Source organism: Oryx dammah, unplaced genomic scaffold (assembly GCF_014754425.2).
Source record: "Oryx dammah isolate SB20612 unplaced genomic scaffold, SCBI_Odam_1.1 HiC_scaffold_10, whole genome shotgun sequence".
Lineage (NCBI taxonomy): Eukaryota > Metazoa > Chordata > Mammalia > Artiodactyla > Bovidae > Oryx > Oryx dammah.
In genome coordinates, this window is record NW_024070194.1 from 47140812 (window position 1) to 47161637 (window position 20826).

At 44.8% G+C, this 20826-nt stretch overlaps 1 long non-coding RNA gene across 1 annotated transcript; it reads left to right on the forward strand.

Moving 5' to 3' along the window:
• Window positions 1–5243: 5243 nt before the first annotated feature.
• LOC120869001 lies at window positions 5244–19741 on the forward strand. Its single transcript, XR_005722389.1, has 3 exons — window positions 5244–5363; window positions 16941–17060; window positions 19665–19741. It is a non-coding gene; the product is annotated as an uncharacterized LOC120869001 (long non-coding RNA).
• Window positions 19742–20826: the final 1085 nt, after the last annotated feature.

Consider the following 20826-nt stretch of genomic DNA (forward strand, 5'->3'; position numbering starts at 1 on the left):
TATCCGCCCTGCTCCCCCCACCCAGACCCCTTCCTGCATCACCACCCCATTCCATCTGCCCCTCCCCAGCCACTCTTGTGCCTATGGGACACAGGCTCAATTCTGAACAAGCTCCCCTGCAAGTTCATGCATTTTTAATTAGCCATTTACTTATGCAATTACTGTGTTGTGAACAAAATAGACCAGAATCGCTGTTCTCTGAGAACTTACATTTTCAGTGGAAGAAGGTTCCTGGTTGTAACACCCCCAGGGGTGATAAGAGGAATAAAGAAAAGTGAAGCAGACCCTGGGCCTCATGGTACAAAAAGTCTGCCTGAATCACTATCATAAACTGCAAGGTGGATTTTCTTCTGCCTCCGTCCATCACTGGATTTTCCCAAGATTAATCTGACACACTTTGGTCTAATTATCTAAACTAAAAATAGTTATAGGCATAACCATGCCCTTAATCCTCATAGCAAGTCCACCAGGTAATATCATAATGTTGTTATCACACACTTTTTTTTTTTTTAACAGATGCAGAAACTGAGATCCAGGAACTGTCTCCCAGCTCCAAAGGGGCTGAGCTGCTATTTGAACCAGACTGTCTGTCTCTGGAGCTTGTGCACTTCACCACTGCAGGTCTGTCTACACTTTAGACCAGTCATCTCACAAGAACCCTTTCCACGATCGTCCCCGTCACTTCAAAATTTCTGTGTATTTTCAGTCTTCTCTATATTTGCTCAAAACTCATCACTCCACTTGCCAGGCCTCACCTCTGCAGCTTCACACCCCCAGTGGTACAGCCCTCTGTGGCCTTTGGAAACTAAGAAACGGAGCATGCGTGTGAGTGAACACACTTTCTTTCTGTCTTGCTCAGGACGCAGAGCTTTACTGCGCTGTCTGGAGGCGTCTGTGAACCGGGAAGGAGATTAGGATTGCCATCAAAGGAATGGCAGCAAGTTCCCAAAGAGGAGGCATGACTGTCTTCTGACTTTCAAAACAGGATTCTGCCTTGATTCCTGCCTACCCTCTCACTGCATTTAACCAACGGGGCTCCACAGGGTCAGGTATTCAAGTCCTCCTGTTGTGTGGGGGAATCCCAGTCAGAGAAGGCTTAGCAGGGCTCCAGACAAGCAGAGTCAGAGGAGAAAAGATTTTGGGGACTGTGAGAAAAAATAGAGCTGGGAGACCTGGGTCCTGGCACTCCCTTTCCAGGCTCCATCCGGGAAGAGGGCAGAGAACTGACTCCTGCCAGCTGCCCATCTGGGACCCAGGAGACTGTCCATTATACTCCCCCACCGTTGGCCTCACCCACAGCATCCTCACCCACCCAAGGGGCATCCTTGCCCACGACAAACACCATCCCACACCGCCTCGTCCTCCTGCCTGTCTCATTCCCTCTTGTAACATTTTACCCGTCCTTTCACCTATCCCAGTTCCCTTTCTGCCTTCCTTCTTTCAGCGTCTGTTCTCCAAAGTTTTGCCCTCAGCATTTTCTCCTTCCTCTAGTGGTCTCACTCTTTTCTTACGATATTAGCAGTCACCTCCAAGAAGGTTTCTCCCAAATCCATATACCTGGTCAAAACTTTGCTTTTGGATTTCTGTGTTTTATCTCCAAATGCTCTTATTTCCACCTGGTCTTGTCTGTAACTCCAACTCAATACAATTAAAATTACAAATACTCCTTACAGTCATTCTTTCTGCTTTCCTATAAGTGTTAATGACATCACCATTCTTCGTGAATTTCCCTAGTTTCCATTTTGAGGGAAAAGCTTCAAAACATCTCACGTATGTATGCAGTAACTTGGTCCAGGATCTGAAATGTAATGATGATTGTGTGACAGGCACGAAGGGCTGCCCGTGTGCTAACTCATTTAATCCTCACAGCAACCCTATGAAATAGCTACTATTATCACTATATTTTATAGTTTTGGAAACTGAGGCAGAGAGGTCAAGATCACACAGTTAGTAAACAGCAGACATTGGGGTTTGAACCCAGGCAGCCAGGTCTAGAGTCTGTACTCTTGACTACCACACTAAACCGCTTCTCACTAGATAATCAGCAAAAAACTGATGCGAAGCTGTATGCATTACACAATTACAACTTTATCAAACAAACAAGCAAACAAACAGTCTAAGTAACTAGGTAGAAAAAAAAAGACTGGAAGAAAATACACCCAGATATCACTAGTGACTATACTGGGTGCAGAAAGGACTGAGCAATTTTATTTTCTATCCTCTACTGTTTTGATTATCTACACTTCCTCTTACAATGTTTATAATGAAAACTAATACATTACACATTTCATTTTTAAATGACTGCAATACATTGTAACATGGAAAATAAAACTCTCCCCAACAGAGAGAAAAATTACACAGCTAACTCCTCCTTTCCATTTCCCCACCCTGGCCCTGGCTATCATTATCTTTCATCTACATCCTACATACCAGGTTAATCTTCTTAAGACAATATTTTCTTTATATCACTCCCCTATTCAAGAGGTTTCTGTCTTCCTATTACTCATGAAATTCAACTAAACTTTTTAGCCTGGCCTTAAATTTGTCCACAATCCAGCCCTAACCATCTTTGGAGGCTTTTCTTCCACTTTTTTCCCTATATGTTTCCTAGGACTCATTCAGCCCCATGTCAACCCTCTGTCTGGCTCTTTCCTCCCTCTAGGCAGCTGCAAGGTAACCTTGACAGAGAGTGGACCAGCACACTGAGCCCAACTTCTGGAGCGGTTTGCAATTAGCTCCTGCCTCTTGAGTCCCTTCGACTGCAAGGAGATCAAACCAGTCAATCTTACAGGAAATCAACCCTGAATATTCACTGGAAGAACTGATGCTGAAGCTCCAATACTTTGGCCACTGCAAAGACCCAGTTCATTGGAAAAGACTCTGATGCTGGGAAAGATTGAAAGCAGGAGGAGAATGGGGGTGACCAAGGATGAGATGGTTGGATGGCATCACCAACTCAATGGACATGAGTTTGAGCAAACTCCAGGAGATGGTGAAGGATAGGGAAGCCTGGCGTGCCACGGTCCTTGGGGTCGCAAAGAGTCAGACATGACAGAGCTACTGAACAACAGCAACCTGCCTCCCATGGCTGATGTCCCTGGCCGCTGAGCATTGCCCTGCCCTCCCCTTGGGATCCTGCAGAGCTGGAAGCCAGGGTGCCCCCGGAGTCTCGGCATCACTAGCCCTCCTTCCAGATGAGCTCTCAGCCTATGGGGAGGGCTCTTCTGCCCTACATTCCACTCTGCTGTCTGATGACCCAGTGTTCTGCACAACTCCAGCAGGATTTAGGCTGAGCCCCAACCAGCCCTCCTTACTTCTTATTGGACAAACAGCTAATTTCCCAGCACAGTCTTCTGCTCGCTGAATCAGACCTCTGTGTATCACCTGACACCCCTGCCCCAGGACCCTGGGTGCTGGACGCGACCAGCTCCTGAGCTGTTCAGTCTGACCCCAGACTCTGCTGCCTCACCCTCTCTTCCATACCTGCTCTGCCATCACCTGGCAGCCTTGCGTGGCCAAAGCATCACCCAAGGTACCTGAGAGTTTTTGAGATTTGACAGCTTCTGCTCAAAACACAAAACAAACAAAACAAAAAAACCCTCAATCTTTTCTGTCCCTTGAACCTTTGGTTATATTATTCCTTTTGCCCAGAGCGTCCGGTGAACACAAAGTTCCTACCCAAACTTTTTTTCTTTAATTGTGGTCCGGCTTCCCTGGTGGCTCAGATGGTAAAAAATCTGCCTGCCCAGCAGGAGACATGGGCTTGATCTCTGGGTTAGGAAGATCCCCTGCAGGAGGGCATGGCAACCCACTCCAGTATTCTTGCCTGGAGAATCCCCATTCTCCAGGTGCCTGGAGGACTACAGTCCATGGTGTTGCAAAGAGTCAGGCACAACTGAGCAACTAAGCACAGCACAAAATATATATACGTATATATATATATACATTTTTACCATTTTAACCATTTAAAGTGTTCAATTTAGTGACATTTGGTACATTTACAGTGTGGGACAACGATCACTTCATCCATCTCCAGGAGTTTTCATCACCCCAAACTGCCCCCATGAAACACTGCCTCCACGTTCCTCCTTCCTCCAGCCCTGACAATGAACAGTCTACTTTCTGTCTGTGAATTTGCCTTTTCTAGGCTCCTCATACAAGTGGAATTGATAGGCACAGAGTAGGATAATTAGTTTAGAAATTCCACTATGGGTTAAAGATAGAAAGGGAATTTTAAGGGAGTTTAGGAGACTCTTGTAGGCTAATGACCACTCAAGAAAAGAATGCAGTAACCTAGCAACAACCTACTCTACCTTGAAGGAAGAACAGGTACATCCAAGTGCCAGGCACAGTCAAGCTACAAACCCTGACAGCTAGAACATAAGACAATAGACACGAGGTCTGAATCTTGTTACATGAATTCAGGGAGTTAATAGTCTTTAAAAAGTAGCATTTCTGCATGTAGCCAAGATAGGAATATAGGTGAAAGGGGAAAGAAACTAGGTGAAATGGGGCATTATATCAAAAGCTGAGATGAATTGCCATATTTTAATATGTGTTATCACTCTTCTGGTTTCCCCGGTGGTTCAGTGATCAAGAATCCACCTGCCAATTCAGGAGACACAGTTTTGATCCTTGAGTCAGGAAGGTTCCCTGGAGAAGGAAAGGCAATCCATGCCAGTATTCTTGCCTGGGAAATCCCATGGACAGAGGAGTTGAGTGGGCTACAAACCATGGGTTCTCAAAAGAGTAGCACACGACTGAGCAACTAAACTTCACCCTTCTGCTAAAATACATATGATTTAAACCCCACTCCAGTACTCTTGCCTGGAAAATCCCATGGACAGAGGAGCCTGGTAGGCTGGAGTCCATGGGGTCGTGAAGAGTAGGACATGACTGAGTGACTTCACTTTGACTTTTCACTTTCATGAATTGGAGAAGGAAATGGCAACCCACTCCAGTATTCTTGCCTGGAGAATCCTAGGGATGGGGGATCCTGGTGGGCTGCCATCTATGGGGTCGCACAGAGTTGGATACAACTGAAGCAACTTACCAGCAGCAGCAAATAGTGCCATGACAGTTTCAGTTAAACCATAGAGGGTCAAAGGAGGAACTAATGATGTAGGCTTTGTGTGTGCCCAAGAATGAGGAAAAAGGTGGTCTTCTCTCCTCTCTGCTTTTTCTTTGATTATAAAAACATAGCCCTCATTGTTCTCAGGGCTGCAGGCTCTCGCCTACCCTCTTGCATTTCTCACGAGCATCCTTTGCTAATAAACTCACTCTCTGCTTATTGCTTTGCTTCACACTGAATTCTTTCTACATTGAGACAAGAGAACCTGAGCTTCAGTAAGTCCTGAGATCAGGTAAGCAGTTTCAATTAAAAGACAGTGGGTTTGAATCTCATTTGAGCAAGAGTGTGGTTTCAGAATCATATAATATTTGCCCTTTTGAATCTTGCTTCTTTCACTTAGCATAATATTCTCAAGGTTAATCCATGTCATAGCAGACTCGACTTCCTTTTTATGGCTGAATAACACACCTTTAAATGGACCTACCATATTTTGTTTAACCATTTGTCTGTTAATGGATTTACCTATCTTTTAAGATCCATTTTTAAAATTGTTATTTCAGAGGTATATTTGATTTACAATATTCTGTTAGTTTCAGGTGTACAGAATAGTGATTCAGTATTTTTGCAGATTATATTCCATTATAAGTTACTACAAGATAATGGGTATAATTCTCTATACTTGTTATATCCTTGTGCTTGCTAAGTCATTTCAGTTGTGCCCAGCTCTTTTGCTACTTCATGGACTATAGCCCACCAGGCTCCTCTGTCCATGGGATTCTCCAGGCAAGAATACTGGAATGGGTTGCCATGCCCTTCTCCAAGGGATCTTCCCAACCCAGGAATTGAACCTGCATCTCTTACGTCTCCTGCATTAGTAGGCATGTTCTTTACCACTAGTGTCACCTAGGAAGCCTGTTATATCCTTGCTGCTTATCTATTTTATATAAAATAGCTTGTAGCTGTTAATCCCATACCCTTAATGTATCTCTTCCCCAATCTCTTTCCCCTTGGGTGACCATAAGTTTGTTTTCTATAAAGTAAAGTGAAGTGAAAGTCACTCAGTCATGACTGACCCTTTGAGACTCACTCCATGGACTATACAGTCCATGGAATTCTCCAGGTCAGAATACTGGAGTGGGTAGCCATTTCCTTCTCTGTGGACTGAATCTGGAGATTCTCAACCCAAGGATTGAACCCAGGTCTCCTGCATGGCAGGCGGATTCTTTACCAGCTGGGCCATGCGGAAGACTCCTTTCTATACATGCTGCTACTGCTAAGTCACTTCAGTCATGTCTGACTCTGTGTGATCTCATAGATGGTAGCCCACCAGGCTCCCCCATCCCTGGGAGTCTCCAGACAAGAACACTGGAGTGGATTGCTATTTCCTTCTCCAATGCATGAAAGTGAAGTCGCTCAGTCGTGTCCGACCCTCAGCGACCCCATGGACTGCAGCCTTCCAGGCTCCTCCGTCCATGGGATTTTCCAGGCAGGAGTACTGGAGTTGGGTGCCATTGCCTTCTCTGACCTTTCTATACATATCCATTCTAAATGCCACATCCTCCAGAGGACCCCTCTTTACAGAAAGAATCTGAGGAAGGATCACCTTCCTTTCCCCAAAGGCACCTGGCACAGTGCTTTTCCCCTAATAGACACCCAGCAAATACTTCGAATGAGAAGTTAGTGAGCGCATAGATAAACACAGGCTTCCCAGGTGGCACAAGTGATAAAGAACATGAGTGCCAATGCAGGAGACAGGAGATGAGGGTTTGATCCCTGGGTTGGGAAGATTCCCCGGAGAAGGGCATGGCAACCCACTCCAGTTTTCTTGCCTGGAGAATCGCATGGACAGAGGGGATTAGCAGGCTACAGTCCATAGGGTCGCAAAGAGTCAGATACAACCGAAATGACTTAACACGAACACATAATAAACACAACTAAGGATCCTCCATTCTTTCTACCTTTCTAGTGAAACAACCAGTGTTTACTCACTCATTTTCACAATTTCATTATTTAAAGAAAACTCTTCAAGGAAGCACACAAATATTATCTGTATATCATCTTTCCAAAAATAATGATCGATTGCAATCATATAGTTATCCATTATCTAAATGTTCTCTTAAGTTGAAATTGTTGTGCCCGAAGTCCGAGTCCCCAAAACTGAGAGAATAAGACGTCCATAGCAATGCAAAAGCATAAATGGGTTTATTGCTAGCTCGAGCTAGGGCCCAGGTCTCATCCAGCACAGTGGAATCCGACCAGAGCCCCGAGCTCTGAATCACATCTACTTTTATACAGACGGTTCTTTGTTCCTGTAACAGCATAGCTGATTGGCTAAACCATACGCGCGTGCGGGACTTTTAACCTTGCATCCCTATCCAGATTGGCTCGGGTCTGGCGCGGGTCGGGGGCTACGGGGATTTTTCTGATTGGTCAAGCTACACTGCCTGTGGGAGTTTCCAGTGCCTCAGCCTTCCTAGAGACTAAACCTCAGGCCTAGCCTGCCCCTTAGAGCCTGTCCTGGCGCCAGGTTGGTCCTAACAGAAATAAGCCAACTAATTTTTCCAGGAGAGAAAACTGACCCGTGTGAGTGTCTATACCCAGAGTTTTACTTTGACTGTGTGATCAGATACCTAAACTTTGATAAGGAGTGGTTTTAATTCTCAGACAGCCTTCTGAGAAGTCACATTCTCGGAAAAGTTATTTAATTATGGAGAAAGAAGCAGCTGTGGGTTTCCTGTATGGAATTCAAAACCTTGCCTAATGTGAATGCTGATCTACAAAGTTTCAGATTTCACAGAACAAGTATTCTCAGAAACACCCAACCACACATGTTAAACAATTTTTACAAGTTTATCAGAGAGTGAATGATGTGGAAGAAAGGAGAAAAAAACTAGTGCCCCTTAATAACTGGAAATAGACACCGTTCCCTGTGCAGCATTTGAACATATATATGTATATATATATGTATATATCAGTTGCTCAGTTGTGTCCGACTCTTTTGAGACTCCACGGGCTGCAGCCTGCCAGGCTCCTCTGTCCATGGCAATTCCCAGGCAAAAATATTGGAGTGGGTTGCCATTTCCTCCTCCAGGGGATCTTTATGATCCAAGGATCAAACTTACAGCTCCTGCATTTGCAGGCAGATTTTTTACCACTGAGCCACCCAGGATTCAAATCATGTAAATCATCATTTGAGATGAAAAAGTAAATGTGAAAAAGATTCCCCAAAGTGTTACCGACTCCATGCTTACTCTGCTTGCCACACAGCAGCCCAATAAGTTGAAGTAAGGAATATTTTATTTAGAAAGCCAGTCAACAGAGAAGAAAGCAGACCAATGTCTCAAGATAACCATCTTATTGGTGTCAGGATGCCAGATTCTTTTGTAGAACAGAGACTTGGGGGTGGCGATGGGGAGAACGTGAGGAAACAAAGTCAGAAGGTCATTAATCTTGCAAATATCTCCTAGAATGGCAAGCCTCAGGCAAGGGATGTGTTTATTTCTTCCTTCCTGACATCCATAGGTGGGCAGAGTTCTGAACAAAGGTACTTAACAGTAAGCCAGAGGGGCAGGTTTTCTCTGAGGCAGGCCATTATGTATGATTATAATAACAAAAGCAAGGAAAAGGAAGTCAAAGAATCCGTTCCAACAGGGAGTCAGAATTGGCTTTTCCTTGCAAGAAAAGTGGTTTAAAAGATCTTAAGCAAGTGAAGACAGGGAAGAGAAAATTATGTTAGGATGTCCACTGCTGCCTTAACAACATCGCAACCCTGTAAGTATCTCAGGAACTCCAGGCAAAGACCAAGCTTGGGCTACCACCTGTCTCCACAAACACAGAGAACTGATGTTTCCTGCGTCTCCTCCCTGGGTCACTGTAGAAGGTACTAGGCTGCCATCTGCTGGCTCCCACCAATACCGCTGGGAAAAAGGGTGAAATTCATAGAGAACCTCTTCTCTTTTTTTCTTTTAACCTCCTTCTCTTTGCGGGGGAATCATTCTCCAGAGGAGACCACAGTAAACCTGAAGAAGGAAGTGCAGAGCCCTTTTGTCTTGGTTCCCAGCGGTGGATTTCAGCCTCTGAATTCTGGAAACACTCTTGAGTAAATAAACAGGACTCTCCAATGCCACTGAAAGTGTGTGTTAGTCGTTCAGTCGTGTCTGATTCTTTGCGACCCCATGGACTGTAGCCCACCAGGCTCCTCTGCCCACGGGATTTTCCAGGCAAGGATACTGGAGTGGGTAAGCCATTTCCTTCTCCAGGAGAACTTCCTGACCTGGGAATTGAACCCGGGTCTCCTACATTGCAGGCAAATTCTGTACCATCTTAGCTCCCAGGCAAGCCTCTAATACTATTGAATGGTAACCAAGTCTTCCAAGGCCTAGAGAATTCAGAAAACAAACAAATCCTATTCTGGTTTCACAGTCCTGACAGAGCTTCCAGGGAGGGGGCTGTGAAGCATGGGACGTGGGAGTCAAACCAGAGAAAAGCACTTCAGCCTTAAATTCAACAGTGTTTCAGCTGCTGCTTTTCTGTGAAATGGGATTGGCAGCAGGACGTGGAGAGATTTTTTCCGGCTGAAATCTGGAATGTGTGCTATTCCATCTTGGTCATTCTCTGGGATTCAGGCCCAGAAACTGGCCCTGCAATGGGCAACGTAGCAGCTACCAGCCACGGATGGAGACCATGCTCTTGAAATGCGGCCAGTTTTGCTGCTATACTTTTAAGTATAAAGTACTCACTGAATTTCAGAGAGTTAGGATGGATAAAAAAAAGATGGCTATAAAATGTCTTGCTAATTATCTATATTGATTATATTAAAGTGATAGCATTTTGGATATATTCAATATTGAAATGAATCTATCTTTTTTCCAATGTGGGTTCTACAAAAATTTAAATTGCACACATGGCTCATGTTATTTTCCCATTGGACAGCACTGAGCTTGACCAGTAATTACGGCCAATGTTTTTGGAAAAGCTTATTGGGTCCTAAGTGTTACCTCACATGTGTGACTATGAAGGGTTTTATGGATGTTGGTTTTTCATCTAATCTTCATAACAGTATTGGTGGTGGTTTAGTCACTAAGTCGTGTCTGATTCCTGCGACCCTGTGGACTGTAGCCTGCCAGGCTTCTCTGACCAAGGGATTCTCCGGGCAAGTATACTGGAGTGGGTTGCCATTTCCTTGTCCATCATAATAGTATTAGAAAGATGTATTACACAGTTTACAGGTTAGGAAACTAAGAGACAGTTAGGAACAAGGCTACATAGTTGGTGTGACTGTCCCTGGACTTCCGGCTGGATGATTAAGAAGCTGAATCCAGGCTCTACCCACAAGGTGCAGACCCTGCAGCTGAGCTCTCCTGGGTCTTGCCTCTGCTCACATTCGCTATCTGTCCAGTGCCTTTTTCCTCCTCCATCCGTCCTGCTGCTACTGCTGCTGCTAAGTCGCCTCAGTCGTGTCCGACTCTGTGCGACCCCAGAGACGGCAGCCCACCAGGCTCCCCCGTCCTGTCCACCTTACTGTAAATTCTATAGTCAGGTAAAAAGAGGTTTCCCTCCTTAACATATTTTCCTAGACCATATTAAATAACAAACTTAGAGGTGGAATGGTATATAAAGGTAAATTCTTTCCAACGACTCCAAATTTTTGACCATCTTGGTTTTCCGTGTCTTGAGGTATAAAATTTCTCAGACATTATAAATCCTTGAGAAAGTGCTGTAAGGGGTTTGAGATGCAAAGAGATTTTCCAGATTTGCCTGGAATATTTTTTAGCTTTTTGCACAGAAAGAAAATTCTGTTTATGACAAAGCACTAGGCAGAATTTCTGTAAGCCACAAATCCTTCTGTTACTTGTGTACATGAAGGCTACACACACACACACGTGCACGCATGCACGCTCACATACCTGCTGAAGTCATTTATAATCTCTCTGACACGGAAATAAGGCTTTGATTTTTGTTTTTGTAAAGCAAATCTGAAATTTCTGAAATAAGTAAGAGCTATTATTTCTGGAGTAATTGTTTAGGGTTGGATAAATGTAACCTCTTCCACATGTCCAAATACTTCCTGCACTGTCTCTAATTGTCTTGATTCTTTCTGGTTATGAAGTGCCAAGAACTTTTTAGCAGCATCTAACAGAGCAAAATCCAAACAAGACTTTTGTTAAGTAACACAGTTTTCAAGTGCAAGCAAAGAAAGCAAAGATTAGATCTTTTAAGACTTACTCATCCATCCACCCATCTACCCATCTTCATCCACTCATTTATCCACTCATCATTCATCCATCCATCTACTGACACATGCCAGGCATGGAGGAGAGTAGAGATTCAACAATAAACAAAAGAGAACTCAACCCCAACTTCACAGCGTTTCTTATGGGAAAGGCAGATCATAAACAAGGAAACAAGCAAGTAAAAACTACAAATTGAGACCAGTCCTGTGGAGGAAGCAGAGACAGGGCAACCTGGTCAAGGAAGGCCCCTGCTTTGCAGAGGCTGGTGGAGGAAACGGTGTAGCATCCAAGCAGAAGGAAGTCCAAGTGCTGTCAGGAATGGCCAGTTTCAGGAAAGGGATGTGAATACTGATGGCACAGTGAGCGAGGTGAGCACGCAGGAGCTAAGGTAGAAGCAGCAGGTATGGGAGAGCTCACCCAGGGGTTTCCGAGAGAGTGAGGAGGCTGGCTTTTGTTCAAAGTTCTGTGGGAAGCTACTGAGAGTTTCTAAGTATATGAGGGACACACTCAGATTTGCATTTTTTTAAAGAGTACTCTTTAAAATAGTGGTGGAGCAAGCAATAAATGCTAGAGAGGAAGTGGAGAGAAGGGACCCCTTCTACACTGTAGGCGGGAAGGTAAATTGGTGCAGCCACTATGGAGAACTGTCCGGGGCCAGCGTGAGGAACTCCGCCCGTGGCAAAGGTCATGAGGAAGGAGGCTTGGCACACGCAAAGGCGTGATCAAGCCTCAGGAAACCCCCTGTTCCCGGGCATCTACCCCAAAACCAGAGTGTTTTATGTTCTCCCCCATAACCATTTCTCTCGGAGAAGGAGTAAACATGCAGCTCCAAGGCAATAAAGATTCCTGGGCGTGACAAGAGTGTTTCAGCTTACGGACTCCTCTGAAGGTTATCTAGCCCGCCTGTATAGGTTCATCCGGCCACATGTGATTGTTTACAGCCTCCCAATCAGAGAGGCATGAGATGTTTTAGACTTACTAAAGGCAAATTCTTTTGAGGAGTTAGAAATTATTAGTATAGTGGGTTGGTTAGGAATTGGTGAAGGGTTTTTCATTTGTTATGTCAATAATTGCTGCTAATTCCCTGCCCTGGGTGTGACAAGGATGTCTCAGGTCAAACCTCTCTGCTGACAGGCTAGCTTGTGTGACAGGATTATCCATACTCCTGCCACTAGCATATGATTGTTTACTACCTCTCAACCATAAACAGCACAGAGAGTTTTGGAGTATTTTGGAAGTCTTAATTAACATAGGGCTTTTCTTCTTATTGAGTCAATGATTGCCCAGGCCTCCATATCCTTAGGCACCTGGGAATATATTAATCAATGTATTTGGAATATAGAAAAGGAAATATAGTAGTTTTTGATGTTAGCAATACTAGACTTTTTGAGTTAATGAATTTTCTCTTTTGTAATAGATCACTGTACTTTGTTATAAATCACTGTGTCCTTGCTATGTAAAAATGTAACTTTATCACTATCTTAAGACTAAATAGATCTTAAGGGGAGCATTGGTGAAAGGATTTTCATTTGTTGGGCTGATGTTTGCTGCTAAATCTCCATATTCCCTGCCCTTATAATGAATATAACTAGCATATAGGAGAAATAAGCATTAACCTTTAAGCATATAGGAGAAATAAGTATTAACCTTTAAGATTAATCATGTTAACCTTGGGTTAAATACATTCCTTTTTTGATTGTAACTCACTACACCCTCACCCTATAGGAATGTAACTATATTTGGAGGGTGGTGCCTGGTTTAAGAAAAAAACACCCTTGGAAAAAATAAGTTTTTGGTTATCAGAAAGAAAGGATCATAAAATCCCTAAGACCTTTTTATGTGAAGCACCTGATTTTGATAAAGGTCAGGACTGCTAACCCCCACGTGACTCTGTATTCATCCCTCTATGTAACAAAAGGCATATAAGCAAACCCAAAAATAAAGGATTCGGATCAGTTTCCGGAAAGACTGATTCCCCCATGTCGCTTCTTTCTTGCTCCCGTTTCTCTGGCTGAATTCCCATCTGGATTCAGCCTCCTTTTCTCCACTACACTATCTCCTACTACATTATCCATTTCTAATCTCTCTCTATATCTGTAATTAAATATGTATTTTTCCAAAGACGCCGACACCGTCCCCTCACCTTCGAATTCCCTGGATCCACCGGGGCTGGACCCCGGCAGAGAACAATGTGGAGGTTCCTTAAAAACCTAAAAATAGAGCTACTATATGACCCTGCAATTCCTCTCCTGGGCATATATCCAGAAAAAAACATGGCCTTGTTTTTAAAAGGATATGTACACCCCAATGTTCATTACAGCACTGTTTATGATAGCCAAGACATGGAAGCAACCTAAATGTCCAAGGATGGAGGAATGGATAAAGAAGATGTGGTACATACACACAGTGGAGTATTACCCAGCCATTAAAAAGAATGAAATCATGTCATTTGTAGCAATACAGATGGAGCTAGGGATTGTCACACTGAAGTAAGACAGAGAAGGAGAAATACTGTACGATATCCCTTATATGTGGAATCAAAAAAGAAATGATGCAAATGAACTTACATACGAAACAGAGACTCACAGACTTAGAAAATGAACTTATGATTGCAGAGGGGGTGGGAAGGATGTAGGGATGAGAAAGGGAGTTTGGGCTAGACTTGTACACGGTGCTGTATTGAAAATGGATAACCAACAAGGATCTACTGTACAGTGCAATGAACTCAGCTCAGTGTTATTCAGCAGCCTGGATGGGAGGGGGCTTTGGGGGATGATATGTGCGGCTGAGTCCCTTTGCTGTCCACCTGAAGTTTCAGGTTATACCCCAATACAAAAGAAAAAGTTTAATAAAAAAACCTAGTAGCAGAAACTAGACAGACGAGGCAGGACAGGGGCGTCTCCTGACTTGGGGCATCTTTTTTCTCCCTACATCCCTCTTCCGCAGGCTTGCACTGGTAACAGTTATGTTACAAAATTCCCAAATCGCTCCACCTTTTTCCCAGGTTAAAACATTTACATTTTCTTTCTTGCTGTTTTTATTTGTTTTCCATCTGTACGTCTAGAATCTTTAAACTCCTAAAAGAATACCGTTTCTTTCCTGGTGCCCGTGAAACGTCTGGATGTGATGTAATGGAGAATGCAGCCCTGCTCCCAGGTGTGCCCAGGTGTGCCCAGGTATGCCTGCTGCAGGCCCAGCATCAGCTTAGAGACTCCCTGCAGCACTTCAGGGCTTCTTACTGCCAAGCACTGGAGCTTGTTGGCAAAGGTCTTTCCACGGTGATGATAAAACAAGGCCTCTGATTCTGACAGAAGCTTTGGAGGACACCCCCTGCCTCTGGCACAGTTTCTGCCCTTGGGGGACCCTCCCTGGAGTGGATGGGCTCGTCCACCCCGTCACCTGTCCCACGGGGGCTGACTTGGTGCTTCCTGCACTCGGGCATCAGTGTGCTGCCTAGGTCTCATGGTCCCGTGCTCCCCACTGGTCATCCCTCCACCATTGTCTCTCCTCTGCCACCTCCCTACCGTGCTGGTTCACAGGGTGAATGGCGGTGACCTCTTTCTCAAGGACTGGAAATACTTCCTTCCCTGGAGATATTCCACTTGTCCGTCTCAAGCCCTGCCCTGAGCCCCCAGGGTGTCATCCTGCAGGCACCACCCAGGGGTCCTCTGGCTTGCAGCTGGGTTTGGCCAGCAAGGACCAAACAGGAAAGGAGAGAGGTCCAGGGCAGACCCACCACCCTGCCCACCTCTTTCCATGTGGCCCACCTGGTTTGTGTTCCCTCCTGATGCCCCTGAGGCTGAAGGACATTCATGTCCCCCTGCTGGTTTATGTCTCAGGACCCCCTGCTCCTCCCCTTGTCTCTTTATTAAATGCTCCTACAATTATCCCAGGTGGAAGGTGCTGTCTCTTTCCTGATAGATACATCATTCTCCTTGAGGGTCCCTCTTGCCCTCCCATGCCAGGATGTAATGACTGACCTCTGACCTTTGAGAGAGTGACCAACATCTCGCCCCACCCCTTCCTCCTTTCACCAGGACAGTCCTTCCTGACAGGACCACACCCTGCTCTCCCAGGGCTGGGAGACCCTGAAGTCACCCCCACTGAGCAGCAGTGCCACAGAGAAACTAAACAGCCTGCGCAGCAACCACGGCCTAACATGTGGGATGTGATTCATTTATAGTAATGATTCTCCGACTATAGTGTAACCGAAATCAGTGGGGGTCAGGGACCCTGGGGGTGCTCCTGTCAGAGATAAAGACTCTGGCGCCCCCCATCAAACTTCTGAACAGGAATTCCCGAGGCACCTTCATAAGCAGAATGATAGCTTCCCAAAGATGTCCACATCCGAATAGCTCAAAACTCTCAGTTTCCTTACATGGCAAAGGGGACTTTGCAGATGTCACTAGACTAAGGATCTTGAGATGAGACAACTATCCTCCATTGTCTAGGGAACCCAACAAACTTTCAAGGGTCTTTATAAGTGAAAGAAGGAGGCAGAGGAGGTGTGACAACAGAAGCAGAGGATGGAACCAAGGGACGCTGTGGACTTCAGAAGTTGGAAAAGACCAGGAAATAGCTTCTCCCCTAGACTCTCCAGAAGTCACGCACCTTCCTGACCCATCCTTGACTCCTGATCTTCAGACCCAAAAGACGACACATCTGTGTTGCTTAAAGTCTGGAGGTTTGTAGTCATGTGTTACAGCAGCAACTGGAAACTCGTACAGGCAGTTCCCAATTTATGATGGTGTGCAAGTGATACACCTTATCTAGAAACTGTACTACTTCTAATTGTGAATTTGTTCTCCTCCCAAGTTAGCGATATGCAGTGTGATATGCCCTGGAGGACTGGGCAGCAACAGAGAGAGAGGTCCCGGTCAGCCACGTGATTAGAGGAGGAAGCAACACCTACACTTAGAGCCAGTCTGCTTTCCACTCTCAGTACAACACTCAGTAAATTACATGAGCTATTTGACACTTCATTATAAAACGGGCTTTGGCGTAGATGATTTTGTCCAATTATAGGCTCATATAAACATTCTCAGCACATTAAGCATAGGCTAGGCTAATCCACGATATAGGTTAGGTGCTTAAACGCATTCTCGATTTAACGATATTCTCAAATTACGATGGTTTTATTGGGATGCCATCCCACCATGTGCATGCTGAGTGGCTGCAGTCGTGTCTGACTCTGTGCGACCCCATGGACTGCAGCCCACCAGGCTCCTCTGTCCATGGGCTTCTCCAGGCAAGAGTGGGTTGCCATGCCCTCCTCCAGAGGATCTTCCCAACTCAGGGGTTGAATCTGCATCTCTTAAGTCTCCTGCATTGGCAGGTGGGTTCTTACCACTAGCGCCATGTGGGACTCCTCAATCACCCAGTCATAAGTCAAGGAAAACCTGGACACGGGTTAGCCCAGGAATCTGCATTCGTAACACATTCGGAGTGATTATTTCATAGATGTTCTTTCAAGAACTCAGCCTTATAGCAAAAGCCTAGATGCAGGCTCTGGCAACAGGAGAGATGAGAATAAGTTTATCCAGCTTTTCCTTTTTAGAAGGAGAACACCCCCGCCTACCCTCTGCCCCCTTTCAAAATTTAAAACAATACTCTGGTCTTTTATTTTTAAAATATAGGTCATCAACTTCCCATGTGTATGAGTAACTGATCATGACTTAGTCATGAAAGAAGCACAATTACAGCAGTGAAAGTGTGGCACTTAGAGTTGGCTGCCCCGATGTGCCCCCACTTCTGAGGTATGTGATCCTGTACAGGTTTCTTCACCTCCAGGAGCCTCCGTTGTAAACTCTAGGATAGTAACACCCCAAATATGTATACCTCAAAGGGCCTGGCATAAGCAGCAGCTAGTAACAAATGCTCAGGAAAGCAAAGTCCTGGTTTCCGTGTTTCTCCATCCTCTTTCCCAAATTTAATGACAAAACACTGGTAAAATTCCATGTGTGTCAGTCGACACGGCGAAGCTCATGTTCCTTCTTTGTTTCCACAAACAGATCCCAGCCCACAGGTGCTGACCACTGCCCCCCATGCCCCCACCCCTGCGCTGCCCAAAGTGAGGCTGGGCCACCTGGCCACACTCACAATTCAGGTATTCAAACCCAGTTCTTTATACTTAACCCAGATCCCATCTTGAGGGTATACGATATTTGCAGCTGGAGATCAGACAAGATTTCCCTGGAGAATATAATATGATTGATGTGCTGGAACATTTCTCTGCCAAAGGAAAGCGTGGTAATCACTTTGACTCAGAGATGTCTGCTGTGCGCTTGAAAAAAATAACTTGCAGTGAGCTGCGTTTTAGGAAAGTGTCCGAGCGCCCTCTGGTGGCCGATCGAAGGGGTGCGGTGTGTGTCCGATGGGCCAGGTGTGGCTGGAAGGGGTTGGACGTCTCAGGAGATCTCGCCAGAAGTGGAGAGGGTGGAGCTGTTCTCCCGGAATCAGAAACTCGGGAGTGAGTTCTGCTTGAATCTAAATGAACAGCTGATGAGATGTCCAGTGACATGGGGAGGGCACCAAAGAACCCCCATGCCTTCCTTTTCTTAGTTTCGCAAGTGGACTGTTCAACAACCCGTTCTATCATTATTCCAGGGTTTGAGGACAAGCTCCCTGGCTTTAAATTTCTGGTATCTTTCTCCTCTTAAAAAAAAAAATAGAGTATTTGCCTCCATCAGCTGCTTTTCAATAAATAACCCCACAGAAGGGACACCGGCGGGTGGTATCAGGAGGGGAAGGGAGACTACAATTATTTTCATTTCATATCCCCTGAGTCCTGCCTCTTCCTTATAATGATTTTTTAAAACATACTCAGTGTCAAGGGAAAATTATATAAGATCATTATGATTTTTCAGAAAAAAAATCGTATTCTGGGAAACGCAAACATTTCTATAAGAATATAAAGCTATTTAGTACCCTTTGAACCATGTAGAAACCATCTGCTCACAGTTTTGTACATGCATTCCTGGATCCTCTTCCCTGCTTAGTGGGAAACAGCTCAAGTGTTTCTTTCTAATTATAACAATAATAGATGCTCACTGTTAAAAAAAATCACCAAGTACAGAGAAGTGTAACCAAAAAGTGAAAATAGCCTCTAGTCCTAACAATCAGGGTTAATTACCAGTAACGTTTGGGGATGTTTGTTGGGAAGTTTGTTTTTTCATGCTTCCAGATTCATAATTCTCAGATCTGGGAAAACACCGCTTAGGGAGAAAGCCTGCGAGTCTCCGTGCAGGAAAGCAGTGTCTGAACCGTCCTGGAGGGGGCGCCCTCGGCAGCCTCTGGCTGAACGCGGCCTGAGACTGTAGGTCCATTATCTGTGGCTCCTCTCCCACTGGCAGGGAGACTTTGGACTCAGTCTTTTTGTTCAAATAAAGCTCCGAGGTCACCACTTGACCCCGGTGAGCTTTTTAACTTCTGCATCGCTCAGTTTCCTCATCTGTAAAATGGAGGTGATAACAGATACCTTATCAGTTTGGGGAGCATTTCATAAGACAAAAAATAATTAGCGCTGCGTCCAACACACAATAAGCTCCCAATAAATGTTGGCTTTTTATCACACCTCTCTTTCACCGACTGTGGGAGCAGGTGCTGTTCGTCTGCCTCCTGGATTTCTACGAGAGAAATGCAATCCCTCTCCCATCCATGTGAGAGCCTCTAGCATTTGAAGGTTTCCCTCCTGCTGTCTCCGTGGGTTGTCCATGAATGTGTCAATGCTGTGAAAGGGTGCCCACTGGAGGGGGACGCAGGACCCCAGACAGGGGGCTGCGTGCTGCAGGCACTGCCATGGCTGGTCACTGGCACCATTTCTCACCATAGACTCGTCCTGATCTTTTTCCTGGACCCTGGCCCCAGCCTTTGCCATTGTTTTTGAAATTATATGCAACGCTATACATCTGTCTCTACTCATTTTCACTCTTCTTTTGGAATGTGATTCTGTCAGAGAACGAAGTGAAAACTCTTTCTCACTCTGCACAGTCTACACTTTGTGACCACACCTTCCTTTTCTTAGTTCCGCAAATGGACTGTTCAACAACCTGTTCTATCATTTTTCCAGGGTTTGAGGACAAGCTCACTGGCTTTAAATTTCTGGAATCTTTCTCCTCTTTAAAAACAAAACAAAACTAGAGTATTTGCCTCCATCAGGTACTGCAGTAAATTCTTTTAGGACTGAGGTGTTATTTATTAAAACTTTCTTCATGGGTGGTTTCCTGACTTGGAAAGTCATCTGCCTGGGCTTCCATTTCCATCAATGAATGTACTTGCCTTCTTCGAGATAATGACATAAAACAAAACATATTCAATATATTTCTTCCATAGTTTCCTTGTCTGCTCATATTTATATTTAGGTGGGAGTATGCAGTTTCATGAGGCTTCCCTAGTGGTTCAGTGGTAAAGAATCTGCCTGCAATGCAGGAGACCCGGGTTGAATCCCTGGGTCAGGAAGATCCCCTGGAGGAGGGCATGGCAACCCACTCTCGTATCCTTGCCTGGAGAATCCCGTGGACAGAGGAGCCTGGCGGGCTACAGCCCTTAGGGTGGCACAGAGTCAGATGCGACTGAGCGACTAAGCAGCAGCATGCCATTTTCTGCGTCTTACTGTTATGTCGTGTTGCTAAAACTTTTTGTCGATTCGCTTAAGAGCTGGCTTAAAAACATCACAGGACAATAACAGCAAAACGAGGAATTAATGAGAAACAGTCAACATAACATTTAATATAAGTATTAAACTGCATCGGATTACCTGCCAGGTTTGTTTCCTCTAGAGCTCTATCTGCTTCTTCCTTTTGCTATTTCTAGCAATAGGAATTTAAAAATAAAACTTTTTGTCTTTTGAATAATGAACTTATTTTCAAAATGGATTTAGTGGTCTCAGTTTGGTCTTTAGTAGTTTTATCATTTTAGCTTCTAGAAATGTGCCACTCTACATTCGAATTGCATGGATTTTTGTAATACATCTTGTCCCCTTAAACTCATCTTTAAATACTTTCTCAACATTGCTTTATACAAAGTTTATTCTATACATTGAAAATAAGGTGGACTCTACTTTGCATTCATTCCCTTAAAACTAGAATTTCTCTGTTGATTTAATCAATTAGAGTATAATCAAGCGTGCTGAATTGCTTAGATCCTAAAGTGCATTGATAGTAACATTTTTTAGAGGAAAATAACACATTAAATCTGTATGTTGATTTTCTGGTTCATCCTGTCTTTGTGTGCCAGCTTATTGACTCTGTACCACAGGTCCTGTGATAGAAAATGCTCGCTCTCAGGTCCTGAGTTTACGTGATACAGATACAAGTCACACCAAGACTAAACCAAGCTCTCTCTTCTTTTTTCCTTCCCCTTCCCTTTCCTTCTTCCTCTCAAGGGTTTCTCAAGTGGCACTAGGGGTAAAGAACCTGCCTGCCAATGCAGGAGACATAAGAGACATGGGTTCATTCCCTGGGTGGGGAAGATCCCCTGGAGGAGGGCACGGCAACCTTCTCCAGTATTCTTGCCTGGAGAACC